Source organism: Chelonia mydas, chromosome 7 (assembly GCF_015237465.2).
Source record: "Chelonia mydas isolate rCheMyd1 chromosome 7, rCheMyd1.pri.v2, whole genome shotgun sequence".
NCBI lineage: Eukaryota > Metazoa > Chordata > Testudines > Cheloniidae > Chelonia > Chelonia mydas.
Window position 1 is genome coordinate 25,063,572 of NC_057853.1, and position 12,586 is coordinate 25,076,157.

Consider the following 12,586-nt stretch of genomic DNA (forward strand, 5'->3'; position numbering starts at 1 on the left):
AAATTCATGGAGGATAGGTCCATTAATGGCAATTAGCCAGGATGGGCATGGACGGTATCCCTAGCTTCTGTTTGCCAGAAGCTGGGAATGAGTGACAGGGGATGGATCACTTGATGATTACCTGGTCATTCCCTCTGGGGCATCTGGCATTGGCTACTGTCAGAAGACAGGATACTGGGCTAGATGGACCTTTGGTCTGACCCAGTATGGCCGTTCTTATGTTCTTATGGAGCTAAATGCATGAACCTCTACTACATGAGCTAAAAGCCACATAGCCCTTACTTAAGGCTGTAGAGCAGACTCATTAATTTCTCTCTAAGTGGTCTCGGTGCCACTAGATGGGACAGAACACCACACTCAGGAGGTGTGTGGATTACACTCTTTTTCTAGGGGCCTTAGCAGGGGATCCTTTAGGATTTGTCTACACAGGGAAATTGACCAACATAACTATAGTGGAATAATTAATAATTAGCAGCTCCCCTGTAAGCTTTAACTTGAGCTGCTAACTCAAGTTAAAAGATGAGTTGCTGGTTCTTTGTTTCTATTTTAATCCTGGTTAGCTAACTTGGGTTATGACCACACTTTTTTTTACAGTGCAGGCATAAAATAAGACCTGCTGCACTGACATTTAAGCACTCTTGGGGAGACATGCTCTGCACTTAGGGCCCAGCACAGAGATGGAGTTTCCCCAAAGTATTATGTAGAGTGGAGAAGCTTCATCAGTGATGATTGAAAGAGACAGTTCAGTGGGACCTGGAGGATTATTTTTCATTTTTGCTAGCAGACAGAATGCACATGGTCCTTTGCTCTCGTGATGGAAGAAGCCAAACAAACTCTTTTGCTCTCTACCACCCACATGTGCTAATTAGGTGCATCACGTAACTGCAAAATGCAACTGAGGAAACATTTTAAAGAGCACTAGGCTGTTTGGGAAGGAGAACAACGTTCTCTTCCTTCAGAGTAGCTGCTGTGTTAGTCTGTATCCGCAAAAAGAAAAGGAGTACTGCCAGAAGTAGTCCTGTTCTCTTATTTCTGATAACCTGAATTTCGTTTTGGGTAGAACAAATGGGTCACTGCCTGCATGTGTTTACAAGGTAACTGTAATAGAGACAATGGTTACAAATCTGCCTTGCACAACAAACTGTTTACAGACCTGGTGATTAGAGCTGTGATTGCGGTACATAGATAAACTAGACACGAGTTTTTATTTAGAGAAGTACTGGTCTTGATGTCTGCCTTCTTAATCTATGGAAGGAGTCTTAATATTTTTTATTTGTTGTTGGTTTTTGTTGTTGAACAGTCTAATAGACTCATTGTTGATTACTCACTACACTAATTTCTACTGAAACAGCAAGGTTTATGTTGGCAAACGAGAGGAGATTCTATCAGAAATTCATTGTGTGGCATTTGCGTAACTGGATAGCAAAGTCAATTCCAACTACAGTTCCAAAACACACATTAGATTAGCTGTACTTTTTAATATATACACTGAACTGGAAAAAAAAGCAGTTCACCATGACAAATTACAGACAATGTTGAAATTAATAATGCATAATTCTAAACTGATGTGTTGATTCAACACATTTTAGTTACCACGATAATCCCACTGTACCCAACAAAGTATGATATGAATAATTACTTCCAGCCAGGACATTGTTTTAAGTCTGAGCAGAACACTGTTTGTTTGCAAACACATTTACTGTTCAAGTCTGTGATTAATCAGCCAGTGAGATCCTTTTTCCTTTCATAAAATCTTTGTGAACACTTTGGTCTACTGAGATAAAGAATAATCTTTAAACATTTTGTCTTACAGTAGTTTATTATGCATCTAATAGCTAAAATGGCACATAAAATTGATTGTAATTGTTACTGATAACTAAAGAGTTCTACAATATGGAGGTGTCTGTTATTATTAGAGAATGCTGCATGGCAATGTTTGTTTATGGATTGTTTTTTTAACGGTATCTTAATGCATCTAAGAATTAAGCACACAAATTTTCTCCGTAGCCCAGTAAAAGTATTGTTTCCAGGTTAAGAACATAAAACCGGCCATACTGGGTCAGACCAATGGTCCATCTAGCCCAGTATCTCGTCTTCCGATACCAGGCTAATACCAGGTGTTTCAGGGGGAATGAACAGAACAGATAATCATGAAGTGATTCATCCCCACATCGTCCATTCCCAGTTTCTGGCAAACAGAGGCTAGGCACAGGGGCAGCAGGTTTGTATAATTTTTTGGTGGTGCCCAGAATGGGTCCAAGTCCCATCCCCTCTTCCCTCCGCAGGCTCAGCAGCCACCGCTGGCACCGCTCCCTTTGTTGTAGCCAGCAGCTGGCGAGGGAGTGCAGTGCGGAGCGGCAGGGCAGCCGCATGCTGCCTAGGGCACAGGCAGGGACGCTCCCGGGGGGTGAGGGGGCATGCGGGGGCAGAAGGCAGGGCCGGGGGACACTCTGGGGGAGGCGTGAGGGGGCAGCAGGCAGGGCCGGGGGAGAGACACGGCCACAAACGTTGGTGGAGCTTGGGCCCTGGGCCCTGAATATTAGAGCACGGGCACCACAGGCCCATATAACTCACCGCCCATGGCTAGGGACACTTCAGAGCATGGTTTTGCACCTCTGCCTATCCTGCCTAATAGCCATTGATAAGCCTATCCTCCATGAATTTATCCAGTTCTTTTTTGAACCAGATTATATTCTTGGCCTTCACAACATCCTCTGGTAAAGAGTTCCAGAGGTTGACTGTGTGCTGTGTGAAGAAATACTTTTTGTTTGTTTTAGACCTGCTGCCTGTTAATTTCATTGGGTGATCCCTAGTTCTTGTGTTACCAGAAGAAATAAATAACACTTCCTTATTTACTTTCTCAACACCAGTTATGATTTCATAAACCTTTATCATAACCCCCCTTTGTCATCTTTTTTCCAAGCTGAAAAGTCCCAGTCTTATTAATCTCTCCTCATATGGAAGCCATTCCATAGCCCTAATAATTTTTGTTGCCCTTTTCTGAACCTTTTCCAATTCCAGTATATCTTTTTTGCGATGGGGCGACTACATCTGCACACAGTGTTCAAGATGTGAGCATACCAGGGATTTATATAGAGGCAACATGACATTTTCTGTCCTATTATCTATCCCTTTCTTAACAATTCCCAACATTCTGTTCGCTTTTTGACTGCCGCTGCATACTAAGTGGATGTTTTTAGAGAACTATCCAGAATGACTCCTACATCTTTTTCTTGAGTGGTAACAGCTAATTTAGACTCCAACATTTTATATGTACAGTTGGGATTATGTTTTCCAATGTGCATTACCAACACTGAATTTCATCTGCCATTTTGTTGCCCAGTCACCCAGTTTTATGAGATCTCTTTGTAACTCTTTACAATCTGCTTTGGACTTAACTATCTTGAGTAGTATCTGCAAATTTTGCTATCTCACTGTTTACTCCTTGTTCCAGATCATTTATGAATATGATGAATAGGACTGGTCCCAGTAAAGATCCCTGGGGGACATCACTGTTTACGTCTTCCCATTTTGAAAACTGACCATTTATTTCTACCCTTTGTTTCCTGTCTTTTAACCAATTACTGATCCATAAGAGGACCTTCCCTCTTATCCCATGACAGCTTACTCTGGTTAAGAGCCTTTGGTGAGGGACTTTGTCCAAGGACTTTGTCCAAGGCTTTCTGAAAATTTAAGTTCACTATAACGATTGGCTCACCCTTGCCCACATGGTTGGTGACCCTGTCAAAGAATTCTAGGAGATTGGTGAGGCATGATTTCCCTTTACAAAAACGATGTTGACTCTTCCCCATCAAATCACGTTGATCTAATTACAGATGTTCATTAATTACATCTGAGTTCTTTTATACGTATAAAAGGCCTTTTAGACTGTAAGCACCTCAGAGCCAGAATTATCTTTTGTTATGTGTTTGTACAGTGCCTAGCACAATGGAGTCCTGATATAATTGGGGTCCATAGAGCTACTGTTATACAAATATGAATATAAACTTCATATGAAAACAGAGGGATAGCCTCCTGTTTATTGATACTCAGTTACTTTATGTAAGGTTTTTCTTTTAGTTCTGTTAATAAAGAAAAAAGTATTGTCTTCTATCCCTTTAAGAAGGTTGTCTTGGTATGTTGCATTATCTATTTTGGGTGTGCAATTTTCTCTTCCACAGACATTGCATGTAACTATCTCATGAACCTTTTTAAAAGCTTTTAAAATGCTTTGTAATTAGGTTTACTTTTGTCTTGGGTGTGGCTTGTTATTTGTAGTAAAAATGTTCTGTACGTGCTATAAACCTGTCACCCCCTCTGTTTTGCACATACAAAGGATACTAACCTTTTGAAGCAACATGTGATACAGCAGATAGAGCTAGACACCCTCCCAATTTAAGTGCCATGTTCTGTTATATAACAGATTTCCTGTCTTTAATTATAGATAGGGTGTTACCTAGTGCTCCCACTGTTATTACTGCTATTTTCTTTGTTCAATAGCAGATGACCTTGACCTCTCTTCAGTTTAATTCAAACTGAACTCTGTCCATTTCTTGGTGTGTGTTTGGTTTTTTCCCTCTGGTGGCTACTCTTTGAGAACATTGTGTGGGAAGACATTGTCACGACTAATGCCACCCCTGTGACTTTGTTCAGGAACTTGCATTGTAATGGTTAAAACTAATGAAATGACTCAAATATAGGTCATTTAAAAGTTGAACTTGATTCTTCTTGGTTTGCAAATTTAAACTTTCTAATGGTTTAGGTTATAACATATTGTTACTAAGCTATTTTTAGACTGATAATTATATATTAGAAGAACTGGTAGTCAGGGATGCGTCAGAGGAACGCTGGTGTTACTGGAGCCTGTTCAAAGATGCAATATTAACACCCACCTTGCCTTTCTTACCACATAATTGAAAAAGTTTGATGACTCGGTTGCCAGTGCAACCATTATAAATAGGACCCACCCCATCTATTGATGTCACTGGTCAATCACAATTTAGGCACTTCCAAAGTTTGTCTCTTCCCTTCTCCAGCTGCCTCTTCCATTCTCTAGTTCAATTGTTTCTTCCTCTCTCAGGCCAGTTTCAGACGTGGTGGCTCCTGTTTAACGCTATGACTACACAGTGAATTTTTAATCAAAAGGAATTGGGGGAAAACTTTATTAACCATAGATAATACATTTTTAAAAGGCTGCAAGTGCACCATTTGCAGAAAACTTCAGAAGCATTTCTGTGTTGCAAATGCCTGCGTGTTATCTCCACTGCCTCTCAATGGGAAGTTCCACAGGTTCCATTTTGAGGAAGACAGATCTTACTGTGACAGAATGCTTGGCATAATGTTGTAAGGACCAGAACAGAAAAGAAAAAGTCCAAAGGAACCCTCAGTAGGTGCTCGTAAAGCTGATAGGGGAGGGCAGATAAAATGTAGTCTTTCCCTGAGAATTTCAGTGGCTGAAAGTGTTTTGTGGAGTTTGCTGGTGCTTTGTTTCATGCCTCGTATTCATCCTAAGCATAAAGACATCCTTGAATCAGGGCCCATTCTCAGACATCCCAGTATGAGAATATACCATGTTTTAGATAGGCTTAACTCTCATCCCAAGAAAGCACAATGAGGAAAAGATTCTTCTGTGGATTAGGGAACACACAGCATGAAAATATGTGAGCTCCTGCCTAAATCCAGTTAACTGTTCCCCTTAAAAGATATAAGAGCAAAATCATTATTATTATTATTATTTATTATTAATAATAATATTTATTCATTTGTATTGTGGTAGCATCTAGAGGCTTCTGCCTCGTTGTGTGAGGCACTGTATGAACCTAATTATGATGTCATTCCATATTATTTATGAATATATGCTTATAATATGAATATGGCATAACTGAGATATACTTTATGCAAGATGGCTCATATGAGATATCATTGGATAGGTTATGATTTACTGAATGCTATTATCCTATTTGTATATATGTATCATTTCTGTATCTGAAATTAGGAATATTGGCTATGTATCTATTTCAACTATGCTACTTTGGGTGACGCCCACTGCCAGCACTTCAGGTACAACAATGGAAAAGCCAGACCGGGCGGATGGCTCATCAACAAGGACAATGGACTGTAAAAAACAAAAACAAAAAAAAAACAAAAAAAACCCTTAGTCTTATGTGAACATGTGGGTCAGCCTGTGAAGAATGGCTACAAGGGCCCTACAGAGTCAGGTGGTCTTGTCACCTGATACTAAAACATTACCTCGAACTTCTTGTAACTTTACACTGTAAAGGAAGGGAGGTCAGCTAGGACACAAAGGACTCCCGCTTTATGCAAATCCTATTTAAGGGTGGGGAGTGAGATAATCCTGTCTTTAACTTCTTAGTGCCATTTTACTCATGCACCACAAGTATTCTCATGGATTTTAATTGGCATATGGGTAGATTAGGCCCCAATCTTGCACTGAACTCTGCACATACAGAGCCTAAAGTAGTACTCACTATGTGTATGGGTAACAGAAACTGTGAAGTAGATTATTCATTGACTTTAATATGTCTATAAAAATACACAAGCTGGGAGCCTTTTAATAAACAGTCAGTTGCATCTCTTGACAAGTCTCTCTCACAGTCTTTCTTCCAGCTATGTGAAACTGAAAGTGGCCAGGCCCATTTCTAGTTACATTGTATTTCTTCTTGATTTTTTAAAAAAAATATAGTTTACTAATTTTGTGGTCGTCTTGGATCAGGTTTTAAATCCCTAAACTAAATCCTATTAAAGTGAATAGAGAGAGAGCCTTCCATTCATTTCAGTGAGGTCTGGATAAAAGCCTTGAGGAAAAATTTTTATTTTATTTCTTCAGATTTCAAATAATAAAATAGACAACTATCCAAGGCTGTAGGAACCTAATACATCATTAAATATATAATAAAATTCCAGCAGAACCTTTGTACTTTTATTCCTGAGGGCATTCTATGCTCAAAAATTAAAAATTCTGCACACAATATTTTAACATTTGTCAAATAAATGTGGAGGCTCCAGCATGGCATTGGGGAGCACAGGCCACTGGCTGCACAGAGGTTGGAGATCACTGTGCAGCTCCCCCTTTGACATGGACTCGGTGCTGAAGCTGCACCCAACCCTGACACAGCACAAGGATTGGGCCTGTCCCAGAAGCACTCCACGGCCCTGCCGCTCCATGCCAGGTGCACCAAGTGTGGGAAGGCAGGATCCAAGTGTGGAGGGACTTAATGGGGGGTGGGGATCCAGGTGTGGGTTGAAAGGGTTCTGTGTGGGACAATCTGGGTAGGAGTGGTTCAGTGGGGAATCTGGGTATGGGGGGATCTGGATGCACAGGGGCTTGTTGGGGCAGGGGCTCTGGGTGCGACAGTAATGGGACTCTGTAGGGGGCTCCAGGTGAAGGTAGTTGGGGCTCAGTGGGGCCCGAGGTCTGGGTATTGGGGGGATAGAGCTCAGCAGGGGCGTCTGGGTGTGGGGGGCTCAGTATGGGTCCAGATGCTGAGGGAGTGGTGCTCAGTGGAGTGGGACTCCAGGTGTAGCTAGTTGGGGGCTCAGAGGGTTGAGTATCCAGGTGTGGATGGCTCATTGGGGAGGTCCAGGTGCAGCGGGAGTGGAGCTTATCAGGGAAGTTCTAAGTGCAGGGGGGCTGAGGCTCGGTGGGACGACTTCCCTATCAGAAAGTCATTTTTCTGCAGGAAGCAAAGAAATCTGTGGAGGACATAAATCCTGCACATGTGCAGTGGCACAGAATTCCGTCAGGAGTACACTTTCTCCCATGTTACCCTTCATGGTAAGAAGGAGCTCTCCATAAACATTTTCAAAACTACCTCAATATCCTTCTTCAAATCCCTCTTTAAAACTATACTCTGCTGTGATGCCTACAAAAATCTTGACAACCATTAGGCCACTGGTGTACCAAGACCACTGCCTATCATGTTGACCAATACTATCTCATTGTTTCCTTGTACTCCCCCATTGATTTATCTGTATCAATCTGTTGTCTCTTGTCTTAGCTTGCAAGCTGTTTGGTGTGGGGACCATCTTTTAGTTCTGTGTTTGCACAGAGCCTAACACAATCATTTCTTGATCTGTGACTGGGGTCATAGGTACTACAGTAATACAAATAAATAATAATTTCAGTAGAAACTCAGACACCTACAAAAACTTTCCCAACTCTTCATCATTACCGGTTGCATACTCTCAGACATCTCAAAAACCTATCAAACAAATATATTTTGCAGTGTACCCAGAAGGCCACCAAATTCAGGCTATTTTGGACTGGGACAGGGCAAGCAAATTCCAGCGTCTCAGACCCGTCACCCACTGTACCTCCTGTTTTATAATAAGGGGGATCTAGGTTGGAAACACCTGCTGGCCACATTTGTGGCAGTATGGCATAGGAAGAGAGGTGATCACTCAGGTAGGCTTCATAAAGGTCAGGATAGAGCATTTAGGTTTGTTGACATGGTTTTTGATTAAAATAAAAAAATCAGCAAAAATCTGAGAATAATTTTGAATTTAAATTGAAATTATCCCAAATTTACTATTTTTGCATTCATTGTTAAAAAAATTTTGAGGAGAAGGTCAGTGGACTTTAGATATCTCCCATGTTTGCTAGAAGCTTATTCCCAAGAGAGCTGGGCTTTTGGAGGAAACTCATTTTGGAAACAGTTCAAGGAGAATAATATTTTTAAGTACTGGATTTTGTGGGTGGGTGGGTAAGAATGTTACTCCTCATAAAATCTCGAGTAGGAGTACAAAGGTTATTTGACCTCTGTATTTGGCACTAGTGCTACCCCTGCTGGAATACTCTGTCCACAATTAAAGAAGGATGTCGATAATTTGGAAGAGGGTTCAGAGAAGAGCCACAAGAATGATTAAAGGATTAGAAAACCTGCCTTATAGTGACAGACTCAAGGAGCTCAGTCTATTTATCTTAAAGAAGGTTAAAGGGTGACTTAATTACAGACTGTAAGTATGTACATGAGGAGCAAATATTTAATAATGAGCTATTCAGTCTATCAGAGAAAGGTATAACATGATCCAACAACTGGAAATTAAAGCTTGACAAATTCAGACTAGAAATAAGGTGTTAATTATTAACATTGAGAACAATGTACCAATGGTTGTGGTGGTTTCTCCATCACAATTTTTAAATCAAGATTAGATGTTTTTCTAAAAGGTCTGCTCTAGGAATTATTTTGGGGAAGTTCTTTGGCCTTTGTTATACAGGAGGTCAGACTAGAAGATCACAATAATGTCTTCTGATCTTGGAATATATGAATCTTGAATTTGCCTTAAAAGTAAACTTAGAAGCCTAGTAAATTTGATACAAAATGAACACTTAATACTGAAAAGATTAGGTTTATCATTCCATAAACCAATATTCTCTTCAGAAGTGTTACCGAAAGCATCCACTTACAAAGCTTAACAAAACCAGAACAGAAATCAACGTGCCATCACTTATGGTCCTCCTACATTTCGCTTGTTTTTGATATGCTTTTATTACCTCACTGTACTATTTTGTGGCTATTGAGAGTTGCTAAACCATTGTTGATAACATGAAAGCCAAGTTATTTCAAGTTTAAACTGCTTTGCAGCTTGATTCTTGTACTGAATTGCCCTGCTTATTTTATTAGCTTTCATATATTGCACTCTGTTTCAAGTGAATTATAACTTCAAAATTAAAAAAAAAGCAAGCAAGATAACATATACAGACAGATACTTCATTTATATTTAACTGAATGACAATTTCTTGTGAAATGATGAACAAAAACTTTCAAGGTGACTTTATTGAATATCCAGGGTTAAAATAATGTGACAGACTCCTACTAGCCAGTGGACAATATGAAAAATGATAGATTGCCACCCTACCCCTCCCCCCCCCCCAAACAAGGTCAGTTCCCCCAGATTCTGGGAAAAGGAAAGAAGCTGGGATTTTTATTAGAGTGCTTTTCCTGAACCTGGTTTGGTGGTTCCATCTGAAGCCTCTACTCACCTGAGAAGGAGCACTCTCTCTTTTCTGCTATAATATCCCAGAGGCTTGTGTCCTGCGGGAGTGGGGATATGGATCTCCATTACTTTACCCATATCTCCCAACTTCCTGGCTGCTGCAAGGAGAATCCTGTGAGTCACAGCATTTTCATGTTCTCCAGCCTTTTATTAATAGCTTCAGTGCCTGCCTCTGCTAATGCCCCTACTTTTACTACGTAGTAGTAAAGTGAAATAGACTCGTATGGATACAGACAGACATCATCTTCCTTTCCAAATGCAAACAGATGGACATCATACCAAAAGGACTGAAGGTAAAAAATCCATTGCAATCTACATATCACTGAGAGATTGTGCCACACGCTCTCAAAGAAACTGCAAAACCACCTGATCAACATCCTGTACAGCAAACAGGGAAAGATTAAGAATGAGCTCTCAAAACTGGATACTCTCATAAAAAAACAACCTTCCACACAAACTTCCTCATGGATAGATTTTACAAAAACTAGACAAGCCATTGACAGCACAACTTTGCTTCTCTACAAAGAAAAAAGGACACTAAACTATCTAAACTGCTACATGTCACAAGGAGCCACAACAATAACCCCCAATAACCCTCTTAACCCACCCAACAATATTGTTAATCTTTCCAGTTATGCTCTTAGGCCGGCAGAAGAGTCTGTCCTGTCTCGGGGCCTCTCCTTGGTCCCTCCAGGCCCACAAACATGATACAGTTCTGTTGTGACCTAGAATCCTACTTTTGACGTCTCCGACTCAAAGAATATTTCCAACACATCTCTGAACAACATACTAACCCACAGAATCCTTCCTACCAACACTACAAAAAAGAAGGATTCTGCATGGACTCCTCCTGAAGGTCGAAACAACAGACTGCTTCTGTCAACGTGCACTGGCTGAAATTGTGGAAAAGCAGCATCACTTGCCCCATAACCTCAGCTGTGCTGAACACAACGCCATCAACAGCCTCAGGAACAACTCTGACATCATAATCAAAAAGGCTGACAAAGGAGGTGCTGTCATCATCATGAATCAGTTTGAATATGAACAAGAGGCTGCTAGGCAGCTCTCTAACTCCACATTCTACAGGCCATTATCCCCTGATCCCATTGAGGATGACCAAAAGAAACGACACCATCTGCTCAAGAAACTCCCTGAAAAAGCACAGGAGCAGATCTGTGCAGACACATGCCTAGAACCCCGACCAGGGGTATTCTATTTGCTACCCAAGATCCATAAACCTGGAAATCCTGGACGCCCCATCATCTCAGGCATTGGCACCCTGACAACAGGATTGTCTGGCTATGTGGACTCTCTTCTCATGCCCTACACTACCAGCAATCCCAGCTATCTTCGAGACACCACTGATTTCCTGAGGAAACTACAATCCATCGGTGATCTTTCAGAAAACACCATCCTGGCCACTATGGATGTAGAAGCCCTCTACACCAACATTCCACACAAAGATGGACTACAAGCCGTCAGGAACAGTATCCCCGAGAATGTCATGGCAAACCGGGTGGCTGAACTTTGTGACTTGTCCTCACCCATAACTATTTCACATTTGGGGACAATGTATACTTTCAAATCAGCGGCACTGCTGTGGGTACCCGTATGGCCCCACAGTATGCCAACATATTTATGGCTGACTTAGAACAGCGCTTCCTTAGCTCTCGTTCCCTAATACCCCTACTCTACTTGCACTACATTGATGACATCTGCATCATCTGGACCCATGGAAAAGAAGCCCTTGAGGAATTCCACCATGATTTCAACAATTTCCATCCCACCATCAACCGCAGCCTAGACCAATCCACACAACTGGTCCATTTCCTGGACACTACTGTGCTAATAAGCGATCGTCACATAAACACCACCCTATACCGGAAACCTACTGACCGCTATACTTACCTAAGTGCCTCCAGCTTCCATCCAGGACATACCACACGATCCATTGTCTACCGCCAAGCTCTACGATACAATTACATTTGCTCCAACCCCTCAGACAGAGACAAACACCTACAAGATCTCTATCAAGCATTCTTAAAACTATAATAGCCACCTGCTGAAGTGAAAAAACTGATTGACAGAGCCAGAAGAGTACCCAGAAGTCATCAACTACAGGGCAGGCCCAACAAAGAAAATAATAGAACACCACTAGCTGTCACCTTCAGCCCCCTTCTAAAACCTCTCCAGTGCATCATCAGACTATCCTGAAAAAATGATCCCTCACTCTCACAGATCTTGGGAGACAGACCAGTCCTCACTTACAGATAGCCCCCCAACCTGAAGCAAATACTCTCCAGCAACCACACACCACACAACAAAAACACTAACCCAGGAACCTATCCTTGCAACAAAGCCCGATGCCAACTCTGTCCACATATTTATTCAAGTGACACCATCCTAGGACCTAATCACATTAGCCACGCCATCAGGGGCTCGTTCACCTGCGCATCTACCAATGTGATATGTGCCAGCAGTGCCCCTCTGCCATGTACATTAGCCAAACAGGACAGTCTCTATGCAAAAGAATAAATGGACACAAATCTGACATCAGGAATCATAACAT

At 41.4% G+C, this 12,586-nt stretch overlaps 1 protein-coding gene across 4 annotated transcripts in view; it reads left to right on the top strand.

The window, feature by feature from the left end:
* Positions 1-12,586, top strand: part of ARHGEF3 (Rho guanine nucleotide exchange factor 3) — a 306,129-nt gene that overhangs the window by 96,168 nt on the left and 197,375 nt on the right. The gene's annotated exons all lie outside the window — the stretch shown is intronic.